The sequence below is a fragment of the Tachysurus vachellii genome, chromosome 16, assembly GCF_030014155.1.
Source record: "Tachysurus vachellii isolate PV-2020 chromosome 16, HZAU_Pvac_v1, whole genome shotgun sequence".
Taxonomy (NCBI): Eukaryota; Metazoa; Chordata; class Actinopteri; order Siluriformes; family Bagridae; genus Tachysurus; species Tachysurus vachellii.
The window spans coordinates 706459-720384 of record NC_083475.1 but is presented as its reverse complement, the minus strand read 5'-3'; the positions used below and the strand labels follow the sequence as shown (position 1 = coordinate 720384).

At 41.8% G+C, this 13926-nt stretch overlaps 1 pseudogene; it reads left to right on the top strand.

The window, feature by feature from the left end:
* The first annotated feature begins 230 nt into the window (after positions 1–230).
* Positions 231–348, top strand: LOC132859457 (5S ribosomal RNA; annotated as a pseudogene).
* The last annotated feature ends 13578 nt before the right edge of the window (positions 349–13926 follow it).

Below are 13926 nucleotides of genomic sequence, written 5' to 3'. Positions count from 1 at the left end.
ACTTCATGACACATCAAGACTTTTAACACTGTAAACATTGCCGCACATTTTAACAGGTTATTTTGGTATGTTTATTTGTTTTAGACTCTTTGTCATTGTGATACACACTTGATCTCAATCTTGACAACACACACTACTTATTTTACACAAAAGTCCTATGAAATCAATTACAGACTGTTATTATTTAATAGAAAATTACATGTCTAACTGATTAAGCTGATTAACTGTTTTGTTGCAGCCATCCAACCTGTGACCACTTGATCTCATCTGATCTCGGAAGCTAAGCAGAGTCGGGCCTGGTTAGTACTTGGATGTGCGACTACCTGGGAATACCAGGTGCTGTAAGCTTTTGACAAAGTCATTCATTTACTTTACTGTTTGAATTCTGTAACAACATTATTTTATTATTCAGTGGCAGCAGTCAGGAGAGTGAAGCTCTCCTCCATTTCAGTTTGTTTTTCCTTAGTTTTGTTTTTTCCTTTTTTTTTTAAACTTCCTGACTGCAGTGTAAAGCAGTCTAGAGGCTGATGTAAAAGATATTTTAAATAGTGTTTTTATTAATAATTCAATTCAATTCACAGTTATTGTTATGGATCTTCTACATCTGAAGTAGTAGTAGTAGTGGTAGTAGTAGTAGCCTTTATTGTCACTGGTCACAGGTACCAGCGAAATTAGCCATCAACCTGTCCATATATACAATACATACAATATAACAAGGGGGGGGGACAGGACAGGAAGACAGGGAATTGAAAAGAAATACAGCATAACATGGAGGAAGGGAGGAGAAAAAACAACCCCCAGACTATGCTCTGGTAGGGAGTATAGTGTGGGAACAGGAAAAACACCTCAGCAACATAAGCACATAAACAGTACGCCATAAACACACGACTTGCAACAGGGGAGGGAAGTGGGGGGTGGAGGTAATCCAGCACAGGCAAGCAGCCATCAGGTCCTGCAGCCTTTATCTTCAGCGCTGGTCACAGACCCGCTTGTCAGACTGGCGGTACAAAACGGCGAAGGCGTGGGATGGGGGGTGGTGGGTGAATGCATATCTTTAAACATGTGCGTGTGTGTGTGTGTGTATGTATGCAAGTGTGTAGGCCTGGAGAGTCGCTGCTCCCAGCATCAAATCTCGGTGCCTCAGTCCGCAAGATTGTCCTAGCGATACACAGCAAGTTGCCATGGAGACAGACTTGATCAGGTCCCAGACAGAGTCAACAATCAGCAGGTGTCTGTGGAAATGGGGGGAGGAATGCAAGAGCGTCTCGCTGCAGCGCTCTTCCAGGGGAATTGTTGTTCCAACAGCGGCCTTGGCCGAGGCCACTGCTGGTTGAGGGAAGCCGAAAGCAGATAATATTGGGATTGTTTGGTCTTGGGGCGAGTAGATGCATTCCAAATTTCACGACTACCCTCTTAGTCCATTCTGGTCTTCAAATCGATCCATTTTTCTTTCCATATCAGTGAGTTTCTCCGTGATCTTATCCATATTGCGGTTAATAGTCCCAGCCTCATTGCTGACCGCTCTGCCCACTGCATCAATCATGACGGGCAGCATTGGGAGGGTTTGGACAGCTGTTGCCGTTTTCTGATTTCCTCGATAATCCAGGGCAATGCCTAATCCAATCAGCAGAAGTCCTGTTATCATGGTTTCGAATAGGTAGATATCTTCAATGTCCTCCACGGAAAGAGCCGCCAGACACACGAGCCGCCATCTCTCCCACGCGTCCATTGTACTGCGAACGTTCCGGCAGGGCAGTCAGGTTCCCCCGAACCCAAGCTTTTCGTCGAGAAGATGGTATCAATTGCAGTGAGAGACCAGTTTATCAAATCCATATCCAGATTCAGAATATGAATGATTCAGCTCCCAAACTGCTGGAAATGTGGGACGTGTTCTAACGCTTCACCACCATAACTGGTTTATCCTGGAAAAAAGGTCTGAGGAGAGACTCCTGTCATACACCAGACCTGGTGAGTTTCTTATGCTTGATGCTGAAAAACACCACAGGACAGAATTACAGACAAATATATACATGTTGCTTATGAACAACAGAAGCATAAATACTGTACACACATTAGATGTGACATTTTACAGCACACAATGAATATTACTCAATATCATACAGTAAAGCGACAGTAAGTCGGTAACTCACTGTAGTGTCTCCAGTTTACAGTGTGGATCCTTCAGTAGATCAGAGAGCAGCTTCACTCCTGATTCTCCTGGATTATTATTCCTCAGATCCAGTTCTCTCAGGTGTGATGAGGAGTTTGACCTCAGAACTGAAGCCAGAGCAGCACAACCTTCATCTGTAATACTGCAGTCCAACATCCTGCAAGAAAGAAAACCTTCTCACACTTAACACACTCCATTTTATTATTGAAAACATGAATTACACAAAATCTTTATATACAGTACATTTACTCTCCATCTCACACGCACAACAATGACAATATATCATTGTTGATATGGTATGATTGTGGGATGTGGTAGCTCAGTGGTTAAGGTTTTGGGCTACTGATTGGAAGGTCATGGGTTCGAACCCCAGGTCCACCAAGCTGTCACTGCTGGGCCCCTGAGCAAGGCCCTTAACCCTCAGTTGCTCAGTTGTAAGTCACTCTTGATAAGGGTGATACTGCTAAATGCCGTAAATGTAAATATCAGATCACTGGATGTTGTAGTGTTTATTAAAACTGTGTGTGTGTACCACAGTTTCTCCAGTGTACAGTGTGGATTCTTCAATCCATCAGAGAGCAGCTTCACTCCTGAATCCTGCAGTTCATTGACACTCAGGTTCAGTTCTCTCAGACTGGAGGAGTTTGAGCTGAGAACTGAGGACAGAACTCTACAGCTTTCCTCTGTCAGATTACACATCCAGAGACTGGAAGAGAAATGATGAAATATCAGAACACTGATCTCAAACACACAAACACAGCCATAATCCAGCTAAAGTTGAAGATGTAACAGAAATGTCAGTGTGTTTGTGTTACACACACAAATCAGAGGACAGGACACCACAGAACTAACTATTGCAACCCACCAATAGTGAGACCATCATCAACTGAAACATTTGTAGAAGTAATTCATTTTGTAACTGTTACGACCCAATTAGAATCTAGGGGTATTTAGGGAAGTAACACTCAAAAAAAAAAAGGATTCATTCCCAGGAGTATGTGAGAAAGGGGGAAGGCAAGACAACAAATGCAACCAATAAGAAAGTTTATTAACCCAAATATTATAGTGAGTGACTATATATATACAATATTTACAAGACAATTAACGAAAAGAAAGGTATGGGGGAAAAGGGGCAAGAGTGGTGCTAAAGGAAATGAAGTAACAAAACAGAACACTTTCTCTCACTCACTCACTCACTCACTCACTCACTCACGCTGTGAGGCTGCTGTTGGTGTGGACCCTCCCCAAATGGCTCTCAGGTACACTGCTCACCAGCTGTTGAACCTGAACAGACATTTAGATTTGGCTAAAGATGTACGTCTCTGCAGTCATGTTAGAATATTGCGACCTAAGCGTTACATACATCGCTCTTCAAGGCGGAACTTTGAGAGATCAACATCTAAACCTGTCGCTTATCCGCGATTTCTGCCAAACCCCATAGACTGCTGTTTATACCTACAGGGGTTAATTTTAATAATTTATCGGCTCTCAGGCATGGGGAGGTTGCATCGGATTCATCTCCTCCCCCGTGTCTGCTGAAATCATCACTGCTCCACTTTTTAACAAAAGCTGGACCTTGTCTGTTTAACTGAGACGTGGCACAAAGAATCTGACAGTCTTTTTAATGAACTAACTCCTGCTGGCTATGGATTATTTGACCTTCCACATTTTTCTGGCAGAGGTGGGGGTATCATTGTGTTACACAATCAACAGGTCAACATGCGTCTGGTGGCTGCCCCCAAATTTGACTCATTTGAGTGTCTTGTTTTGAGTGTTTCTGCCCCCCTTTCTACTACAGTGGCTACAGTCTGCAGGCCTCCTACAGTAATTCAAATAAAGACTTTTTAGTGGAGAAAGTGGAGATCTATTGAGCCCACTGATTTTTCAGACTTTATTGACTATTCTTTAAGTTGTGATTCTCTATCTGATGATCTGGATGATCAAGTTTCTGAACTCTGTTCTCCTGTCTGGCCTGGACACATTTAACTGTTCATCACCAGGCCTGGAAAGACAGCTTACTTGAATATAAGGCTGAAATGGTGTCAGCCAGATCTGTTTATTTTTCTCAGATAATTGTCATTAATCAGAGAAACCCTAAACAACTGTTTCACTCAATCAATAAGCTGCTTAAAAATCACTTAAAAATGAATTAAAAATAATTATTAAATTATTAAAAATAATAATAATGGTGTAATTCAATGCTTAAAAATTACAAATTTTACAAATTTACAAATTTACAAATTACAAATTTTTACAAATTTACAAATCTCAAGCCCCTGCCCCTTTTGTCTAAAAGTGTAAAGTGCCCCTCAAGCCCCTGCCCCTTTTGTCTAAAAGTGTAAAGTCCCCCTCTCATTAGTAGTATTATTATTATAAATAACAATAAAAAAATAAAAAATATAGGCGGACATATTTAAGCGGAGGTGGAGCGGAAGGTGGATTTACCTTTACTGCGCTTTGCAGCCGCATCTTAGCCGCAAGTCTTCAAAACAAGAGCAGCAGACAGGTAACGTGGAAAATGGACATTTATCCTACCATAATGTTGTTGTACACTTAGTGAATGCGGTAGCATGGGACTTATGATTAATTATAATATAAGTATTACTCGATTGCTGCCACGTTTCTGACATTGACATGTCTTATTTTTTTTGTCCAAGGCCATTAATAGGCACTAGCATAGTTTAGAATGTGCTCATGTCATTAGCCCGAGGAAATGCATTTAGTGAAATTAAATCTAATTCCACGTCCAACTCTAACGTAAAACACATTTATATCTTTGATTTAATGATAGCGAATGCTTCATCCATGTAATACAAATAAAGTTTTCAATATCAACAAAACTAAACATGAATTTAACATGATTAACTTATTGATTCTCACTGTTAATATCATCTCCTTATTTTTGCTTGATGTGTGCATTCTATGTCTATCAACAAATTTAATAGAATTTGCCAAGGAAAGAAAGGATCAAAAGAAAAAAACACAAGGAACTCTCTGATGCAGCTAAAGGTAGCATCCCTCTCACAAGTTGTGGTAAAAAGTGCTAAAAAGGCTTCAAGAACTGAGGACAGAAAGTGAATTTAAGGTTGTTTTTGAAAAAGCAAATGAGTGGGCTGAGGCTGCTGGAATTGAGTTTCCTGACAAAATACCTGGTGAGTCAAGACCCAGAAAAATACCTGCAAGGTATAAGTACAGTTCCAAGTCAACAGGAGAAGACCATCACCCTGAGAATTTGGGGGAGTTCTACCGAACAAGGGTGTACTACACCTTTTTGGATACCATTACTCAAGAGATGCTCAGACGATTCAAAGGAAAGGATAATAGTTTAACTGGCATTATCCTCAAATGCTTACACAGTCTGACAGTAGCATCCAAATGGTCAAAAGGAGTAGAACCTGGTGATGCTGAACTTGTCAGAACAGTTAGTAAGTTCTACGGGATTGAGGAAGAGAAGGTCTTCACCGAACTTAAAGTGTTTCATGCATCCTACTCCTTCACCAAAAGTAATGTCCAGGAAATGCTAAAGTGCCTAAAAGACAATGCGATTGAGTCTGTTTTCCCCTCTATTTCTGAACTCCTAAAAATTTAAAATCTAAAAAGTTAAAACTTGTGAAATCCAGTCTTCAAAGTCTGTGTAATGAAGAGAGGCTTTCTGACCTACTGCTGCTCTCCATTGAGCGAGACATTGCAAATAATCGTGATGAAGTCATTCAAATATTTAAAAAGACAGCAGATAGACGAATACTGATTTAAATACAGGTAATTTCATAAATAAGTTAAAATCTGTACAAAAATACATTTGGTTATGTTTATTGAAGTAATATTTTTGTCTTTTTTTTTTAGTGCCCTTTTTGGTCCTTCCGCCCCTGCCCCACTGCAGGTCTGTGCACGCCACTGCTTAAATATGCCTGCATTTTCTGGTATCTGTCTTTCTAACTTTGCTGTTCATGACTCTCAGTCATTATGTAATATGGTTTCAAAACTGAAAGCCTCAACTTCCAGAGTTGATCCGATACCATCTTGTCTTTTTAAATCTTGTTTTGATTCCCTCTCTCCTGTTGTTTTGAGAATTATCAATAACTCTCTGTGCACCGGTGTTGTGCCAGCAGCACTTAAAATTGCTGCTGTCACCCCTGTACCAAAAACTAACAACATAAACTTTGATAATCCGAACAATTTTCACCCCATCTCTAATCTTCCATTCCTCGCCAAAATTTTAGAACAAACAGTGGCCTCTCAATTACTTTCTCATCTTTCCACTAATGATTTTTTTGAGCCACTTCAGTCTGGATTCCGTAAACTCCACAGCACTGAAACGGCATTAGTTAAGGTCACTAATAGAGATGAGCCGGATACTCGGCTGAAACGAGTATCCGGTACGGATAAAGCACTTCTGCCGAGTACGAGTATTATACGAGTAATACGAGTCAATATCTGTGCTCGGATTGAATGAAAATCATCATTGGGTATCTGATTGTGTCAGCGTTCTGTGATAGGCTAGTCACAGCGCCCCTCCCCTACACACATACAGATGTATTGTGTTGCTGTGTCTCGCTCTGCTCACTCACAGTCACACACAGAACAGCTCTCTGTCTCTCCCTCAGTCACTCGGGTTCGCGGGTATTTTCCGTTAACGTTTAGGGTTTCTTCAGCTTTTTACTTCGGGTTGTAACGTTAATAATACGTACTTACTAACCAGTAGAGTTCTGGTAAATGTGGGTTTGTTCAGACGTGGTGCTTCTTTGGTAGAATGGGACTCGCATCGCGTCTCTGCCTGTCGGAGATTTTTTTTCTTTTTTAAACCTTCAGCTGTCTCTAACCAGTAACCAGACACCGAGTGTCTGACACGTTTTTGCTGTATTTCATAAAGGTAGTAAGCTAGTGTTATAAATATTACAAATTAATTATTACCGGTTAAAGCCCCACCCATTTCAAGACAAGCCCCGCCTACTTCCTGGTTAGGCTCCACCCACTCCGAGTACGGATACGGATACAGATAATTCATATGGTTAACAGATACGGATACAGATACAGATAATTCTGTACTCGCTCATCCCTAGTCACTAATGACTTGTTAATGGCTTCTGATTCTGGCCGTCTATCTATATTGATCCTTCTTGATTCACGTCTTGACTACTGTATTGCTTTGCTGGCTGGAGTCCCTAAACCTACCCTAAGGGAATTACAGTATTCTAGTATTCTGACTAGGACCAGTGCAAGGGAACACATTACACCTATCCTGGAAAAACTGCACTGGCTTCCTGTTAGTTTTCGTATTGATTTTAAAATTGTCATGCTCACTTGAATATGGCCTTGAACAATTTGGCCCCTCAATATCTGTGAACTGTTAACCCGTTACATACCTACATGTGCTCTCCGCTCTTCTGAAGCTGGTCTTCTAACTGCCCAAACAACACGGCTAAAAACTATGGGTGATCGAGCTTTTTCTTCTTTGGCTCCCAAACTGTGGAATTCCCTGCCCTCAGAGATTAGGAATGCAAAATCCCTGGGTGTTTTTAAATCCCATCTTAAAACATACTTTTTTTAGGGTAGATTTTATGTGGCTTCTTTCTTTGTTATTTATTGGCTTTTTATTTTTTGTATGGTTAGTTTTAGTGTCTGTAATATTATGTGTATCTTTTAATTTTATCTTTTATGTCAAGTGCTTTGAGAAGCTACTTTTAAAGGCGCTATACAAAATAAAGTTTATTATTATTATTAATTAAGTGTCCACTTTTCCCCCTTTAACAGGGAAACGAGTCACCAACATTATTTCACAAAGGGTGACAGAAAAAAAGAACGGGTATGACAAACAGTACACAAACTCACAAACATTCGGTTTTGACAAAGGGTGACAATGAGGATGAATGAGACACTCAGCCTAACTTGCAGTTCTCTGGCGACATTTCTTGAAAGTAATGGGATGATGGATGATTGGTGCAGAGACCCATGATGTCACTTTTAAAGCCGGGAGATTGACGGTTCAGCGGACCAATGGGAAACTGAGGATGGACCTGAAGAGGGACAACGCGAGAGCGCGAGAGAGAAAACAAAAAAAAGAAGCAAAACACAGACACAGCCACACAGACGTAACACTCCCCCCTTAAGAACAAACACCAACTCACAAATCACAATTCCAGAACACTTTTTACATTCTGGAAAGTGCATCAGATAAAACATTTTCTGCTTCTTTCTTATGTTTAATTACCAAGTTGGAGTTTTGTAATGACAAAGACCAGCACATAATCGTTGATTTTGATTGAACATACGTGACAAGAAAACCAGAGGATTATGATCAGTGAAGAGAGTAACGGGCAGATTGCTAGAACCAACATTAAACTTCAGAATGTTGTAATGCCAGTATAAGATCTAAAGCTTCTTTCTCTATGGTTGAATAGTTAAGCTGATGTTTATTAAACTTGCACGAAAAATAACTAATGGGGTGATCTATGCCATCTTTATCCTCCTGAAGAAGGACAGCCCCAGCGCCAACACCACTGGCATCAACTTCTATTTTAAATGGTAAGGCACAGTCTGGAGACGCAAGAACAGGTGCATTACAAAGAAGTGCTTTAACATTACTGAAAGCGTACTGATACTCTTTAGACCACACATATGGCTTGTAAGTAATGAAGTGATGAAGTGAGAGAATATACAACCATAGAAAAGTTTTTGCAAAAGCTTTGATAGTATCCAGCCATGCCTAAAAACCGGCACAGCTCACGTCGAGTAGTGGGAGTGGGAAAATCTACAATGGTCGTAAGCTTGGCCTCGACTGGGCGAATCTGACCATGACCGACCTCTTTACCAAGGTAGGTGACAGTCGCTTGACCAAACTCACATTTGGCTAGATTAAGTGTTAACGAGGCCTTGTCAAGACACTCAAATACAGCTCTCAGTGAACAAGTATGTTCCATTCAGTCCTTTGAATAAACAACAACATCATCCAGATATGCGCTACAATTTGGCACACCTGCCAGTACTAATTTTACGAGACGTTGAAAGGTTGCTGCTGCGTTTTGTAAGCCAAACGGTAAAACAGAATACTGTAATAGGTGATCTGGGGTTACAAATGCAGAAATTTCAGATGCCTGTGAAGTGAGTGGAACTTGCCCGTAACCTTTTAACATGTCTAATTTACTGACAAAATTTGCTGATCCCACATTGTCTATGCAGTTCTCCATGCGGGGCAGTGGATAACTGTCGGGCACCGTCACTGCATTTACCTTTCGGTAATCGGTGCATCTAATCTAAAAGTTCCATCAGGCTTGGGAACGAGTAGACATGGGGAGCTCCATAAACTATAACTAGGCCTAGCTAAACCATTTTCTAAGAGGTAGTTTACCTCTTGGCGCATAACAGACCTTGTAAAGGCATTAACAAGATAAGAGTGCTGTTTAATAGGACGCGCACCATTTACGTTGAGGTCATGATACAACACATTTGTTTGTCTAGAATTATCACTAAAAAGAGAGGGAAAATCAGAAATCAATTGAATTATGAACATATGAACATATTATGAACATTAAGAACATCTGTTCTGTCGATAAATGTTGGAGATATGATGGAAGATCTTTTAACATCTCAGAGTTCGCCAGTCTCACGCATTGCTGCGGAGTATTATGGAGAATGACACCGTCCTCATCAGCACCTGAGATATTAGGAGGGGATGCCACCTCTACTGATACAGCTACAGAAGAGACAATGGGCCCAACAGTCTGATCTGCAGCATCAGATGGAGATTTTTCTCTGTTGTTGTATGGTTTTAACATGTTTATATGACAAACTCTGGTTTGGCGTTTTCTATCAGGAGTATGAATCATATAATCTGTGTCACTTATTTTCTTTGTTATGATATAAGGTCTAAAGAAACGTGCTGAAAGTGCTGAACCTGGCACAGGTAAAACCACAAGCTGAAAAAATCTAGCAACCACCTTGCGATCATACTGACGTTTCATGCTTTTTTGTTCGGCCGTCAATGATTTTTTAGCCAGCGAACAAGCACGATGTAGACCTTCATGAAATCTGCTGACATAATCTAACACATTAATTTTGGGGACTTGAATCAGAACTTTTAAGGGACCTCTATTATTATGTCCAAACACCAGTTCCACAGGACTAAACCCTAGGGAATCTTGTACTACTTTGCGTGCCGCGAATAATACCAGGGGAACGCCGTCGTCCCAATCTCCATAAAATATTTGCGCAGCATTGACTTAAGGGTCCGATAAAAACGTTCCTCAGGGTGATACACGCTTGAAACGCGGTGAGTTATTGCAAGAGACTTCATTACCTGTGTGAAGAGTTTTGAGAAAAAATTGGTACCCTGATCTGTCTGTATAATCTTAGGGGGCCCAAAAGTGGAGAAAGATTTAATCAGTGCCTTAATAATAACTGGAGCGGTGATTTTTCGTAACGGAAAAGCCTCGGGAAACTGGGTAGCCACACATAACTGTAAGCAAGAACTGGTTACCTGATTTTGTTTTAGGGAGAGGACCAACACAATCCACAATCACATGTTCAAACGGCTCTCCCACCACCGGAATTGGGAAGAGCGGAGCAGGTGGAATCACCTGGTTAGGCGTACCTACAAACTGACAGGTATGGCAGGTTCGGCAGTACCGAGCAACATCTTTTTTTAATCCTGGCCAAAAGAAGTGCTTGAGTATTCTATTATAGGTTTTTGTAAAGCCAAGATGTCCAGCCACTGGATGGTCATGGGCTAAACGTTAGACCTGCTGATGATACGGTAACGGAACAACAATTTAATGCACACTATTCGGAGAAAGAGCAGAGGCATAACACAGGGCGAGCGAGTTATCCTCCTTTTGAGCGACAATAATTTGCACTCTGGAGATCTTGGAGATCTTGGGGATGTCGAGGTCTGCCACACCTAAACCAGGAACCTTCTGCTTTTGGGTTATGATGCTTTTTACAAGAATCACCCATTTCCAATGAGGCATCATCACTCAAAAGTGGAGCTAAGAACGAGTCGGACAAATTAACCTCTTCACCGCTTTTCCGAGACTGAGCATGAGTCATTGCACATGCAGGAAAAACTCAGAGATAAGTGTCAGACATCTCTTCAGGTTGACAGCTTAATTCTGGTCTATCAATCACCTCCAATACCGGCATTACTTTACCCCCACCGAGATCGTTGCCCAGGATAAAGTCAACGCCTTTTACGGGGAGTGAAGGTTGCACAGCCACTCTCACAAATCCGGTAAACAAATCACTACATAAGTGCATACAATGTAACGGTGCTTTAACAGAACCCATCTCAATGCCTTGAACAATTACGCTAGAGCCACTGAAAGTTTCATTAGAGAAAGGCAGTACATCCGTCAGGATAAATGACTGCAGCGCACCTGTATCTTTGAGCATGTTTATCTCCTTTTGATCATCTGAATTTCCAGTTAAGGAAATTAACCCTTTCAGAATAAAAGGTCGATAACTATCATCGATAGCTTAGTCAACCTGCACAGAAACTCTCGATTGGAGAGAATTTACAAAACCCACACTTTTAGGTTGAGTTTGCTGTTTTTGTTTCAGCGCTAAACAGCTATAACATGTCCTTGCTTGTGACAGTAAAAACAATCACAAAACTCTTTAGGCTGAGAGGAATTAGCTTTGGGACGGGTCGGGGGAGTGTTCGGCTGTATTGGTGTAACTTTCTCCTCCCGGGCAGAGGAAAAGACACTTTTGTGGGTAAGCACGAACTCATCAGCCAACACAGCCATATGAGACAAGGAAATTACCTTCTGCTCAGTGAGGTAAACAACAACACGTTCAGGTAAACAGCCTTTAAATTCTTCAAGTAACATCAGTTCTCTTAATGAGTCAAAATCATTTACATTACTAGCAGCAAACAACTTATCGAAGAAAATATAAGTATATTAAAAAAGCAGGAAATAAAATAAGAATAAAATAATAACAAGTATAAACTATATAAGAAACCTATATAAGAAAACTGTATAAAAATATGAAAATATAGACGACGGAATAATGTGTATACATATGCATACATATACATATACATATACATATACATGTGTAAGTAAATGGTATTTGAAGATTGTCCTTAAAGTGTCCAGGTGCAGTTGGGTGTGTAAAAGTATGTGGAGTGTACAAAGTGTATAAAGTGGCACTGTGTCCATAGTTAAGGTGACAGTAACAGTCCAGAATTCAAGTGTCATTGCAAAAGGGGGGGGGGGGGGGGGGGGGGGGGGGGGGGGGGGGGGGGGGGGGGCACCGTGTGCTGTAGATGTCCTGCAGGTTAGGGAGCTCAGTGTGGATGGTACGTTCAGCTGACCGCACCACACTCTGGAGGGCTCACCTGTCCTGCATGGTGCTGTTCCCGAACCAGGAAGTGATGCTACCCATCAGGACGCTCTCAATGGTGCAGGTGTAGAAGGTCTTTAGCACCTGAGAGGGTAGTCTGAAGTCCCTCAAGCATCTCAGATGGTACAGACGCTGCCAGGCCTTCTTCACCAGGGTGTTAATGTGACAGGACCCAGACAGGTCCTGTGTGATGTGAACACCCAGGTACCGGAAACTGTCCACTCTCTCTACTGGGGTCCCGTTGATGGTTAGAGGTTAGTATGACTGCTCCTGCTTTGTGCTGAAGTCCACTATCAACTCTTTAGTCTTGCTGACGTTCAGGAGGAGATTGTTCTCCTGGCACCATCTCTCCAGGTTTTTAGTCTCCTGTAGGTAGGCCATCTCGTCGTTGTTGGAGATCAGGCCCACCACTACAGTGTCGTCAGCAAACTTGATGATGGTGGTGGAGTTGGAAGTGGTCACACAGTCATAAGTGTACAGTGAGTACAGCAAGGGGCTCAGAACACAACCCTGGGGGGCTCCAGTGCTGAGGGTGAGGGTGGATGATGTGTGTTTGCCCACCCATACAGCTTGTGGTCTGTCTGTCAGGAAGTTGGAGATTCACTGACATAGTGGCAGGCTGAGTACCAGGACCTCCAACTTAGAGGTGAGCATGGAGGGTGTAGCGTCTGGTACAGGTCATTTAGATTTCATGTCTCAGGCATCCCTCTTAACCTTCGACATCTGCTCTTCAATCACCTGATGAGCAACCCAGTTTACAATTTTATTGAGAGTCTGCGTTCCACAGTGTCACACCCACACACACATACACCACCCTGAGAGCCAGATAACCCCCTGGCCTCCCTGGGTGAATTCACAGGGACCCACAAACCATAAAACACACACACAAAACTGGCTCCAGAATGTCTGGATCCTACAACAAAACCAGATAACCCTATGCCGCTTCTCTGGTTGAATTCATAGGGACCCTCAACCATAAAACACACACACACTCACACACACACCCACCTACACACGCACACACACACACACACAACACAATGGGACATTCCTTTTACTACCGTAAAACTTCAAATAATAGCCGAGTCCCAAATAGACGCCTGTCTCTTTTAAACGCCTGGTGTGACAGTAAAAACAATCACAAAACTCTTTAGGCTGAGAGGAATTAGCTTTGGGACGGGTCGGGGGAGTGTTCGGCTGTATTGGTGTAACTTTCTCCTCCCGGGCAGAGGAAAAGACACTTTTGTGGGTAAGCACGAACTCATCAGCCAACACAGCCATATGAGACAAGGAAATTACCTTCTGCTCAGTGAGGTAAACAACAACACGTTCAGGTAAACAGCCTTTAAATTCTTCAAGTAACATCAGTTCTCTTAATGAGTCAAAATCATTTACATTACTAGCAGCAAACAACT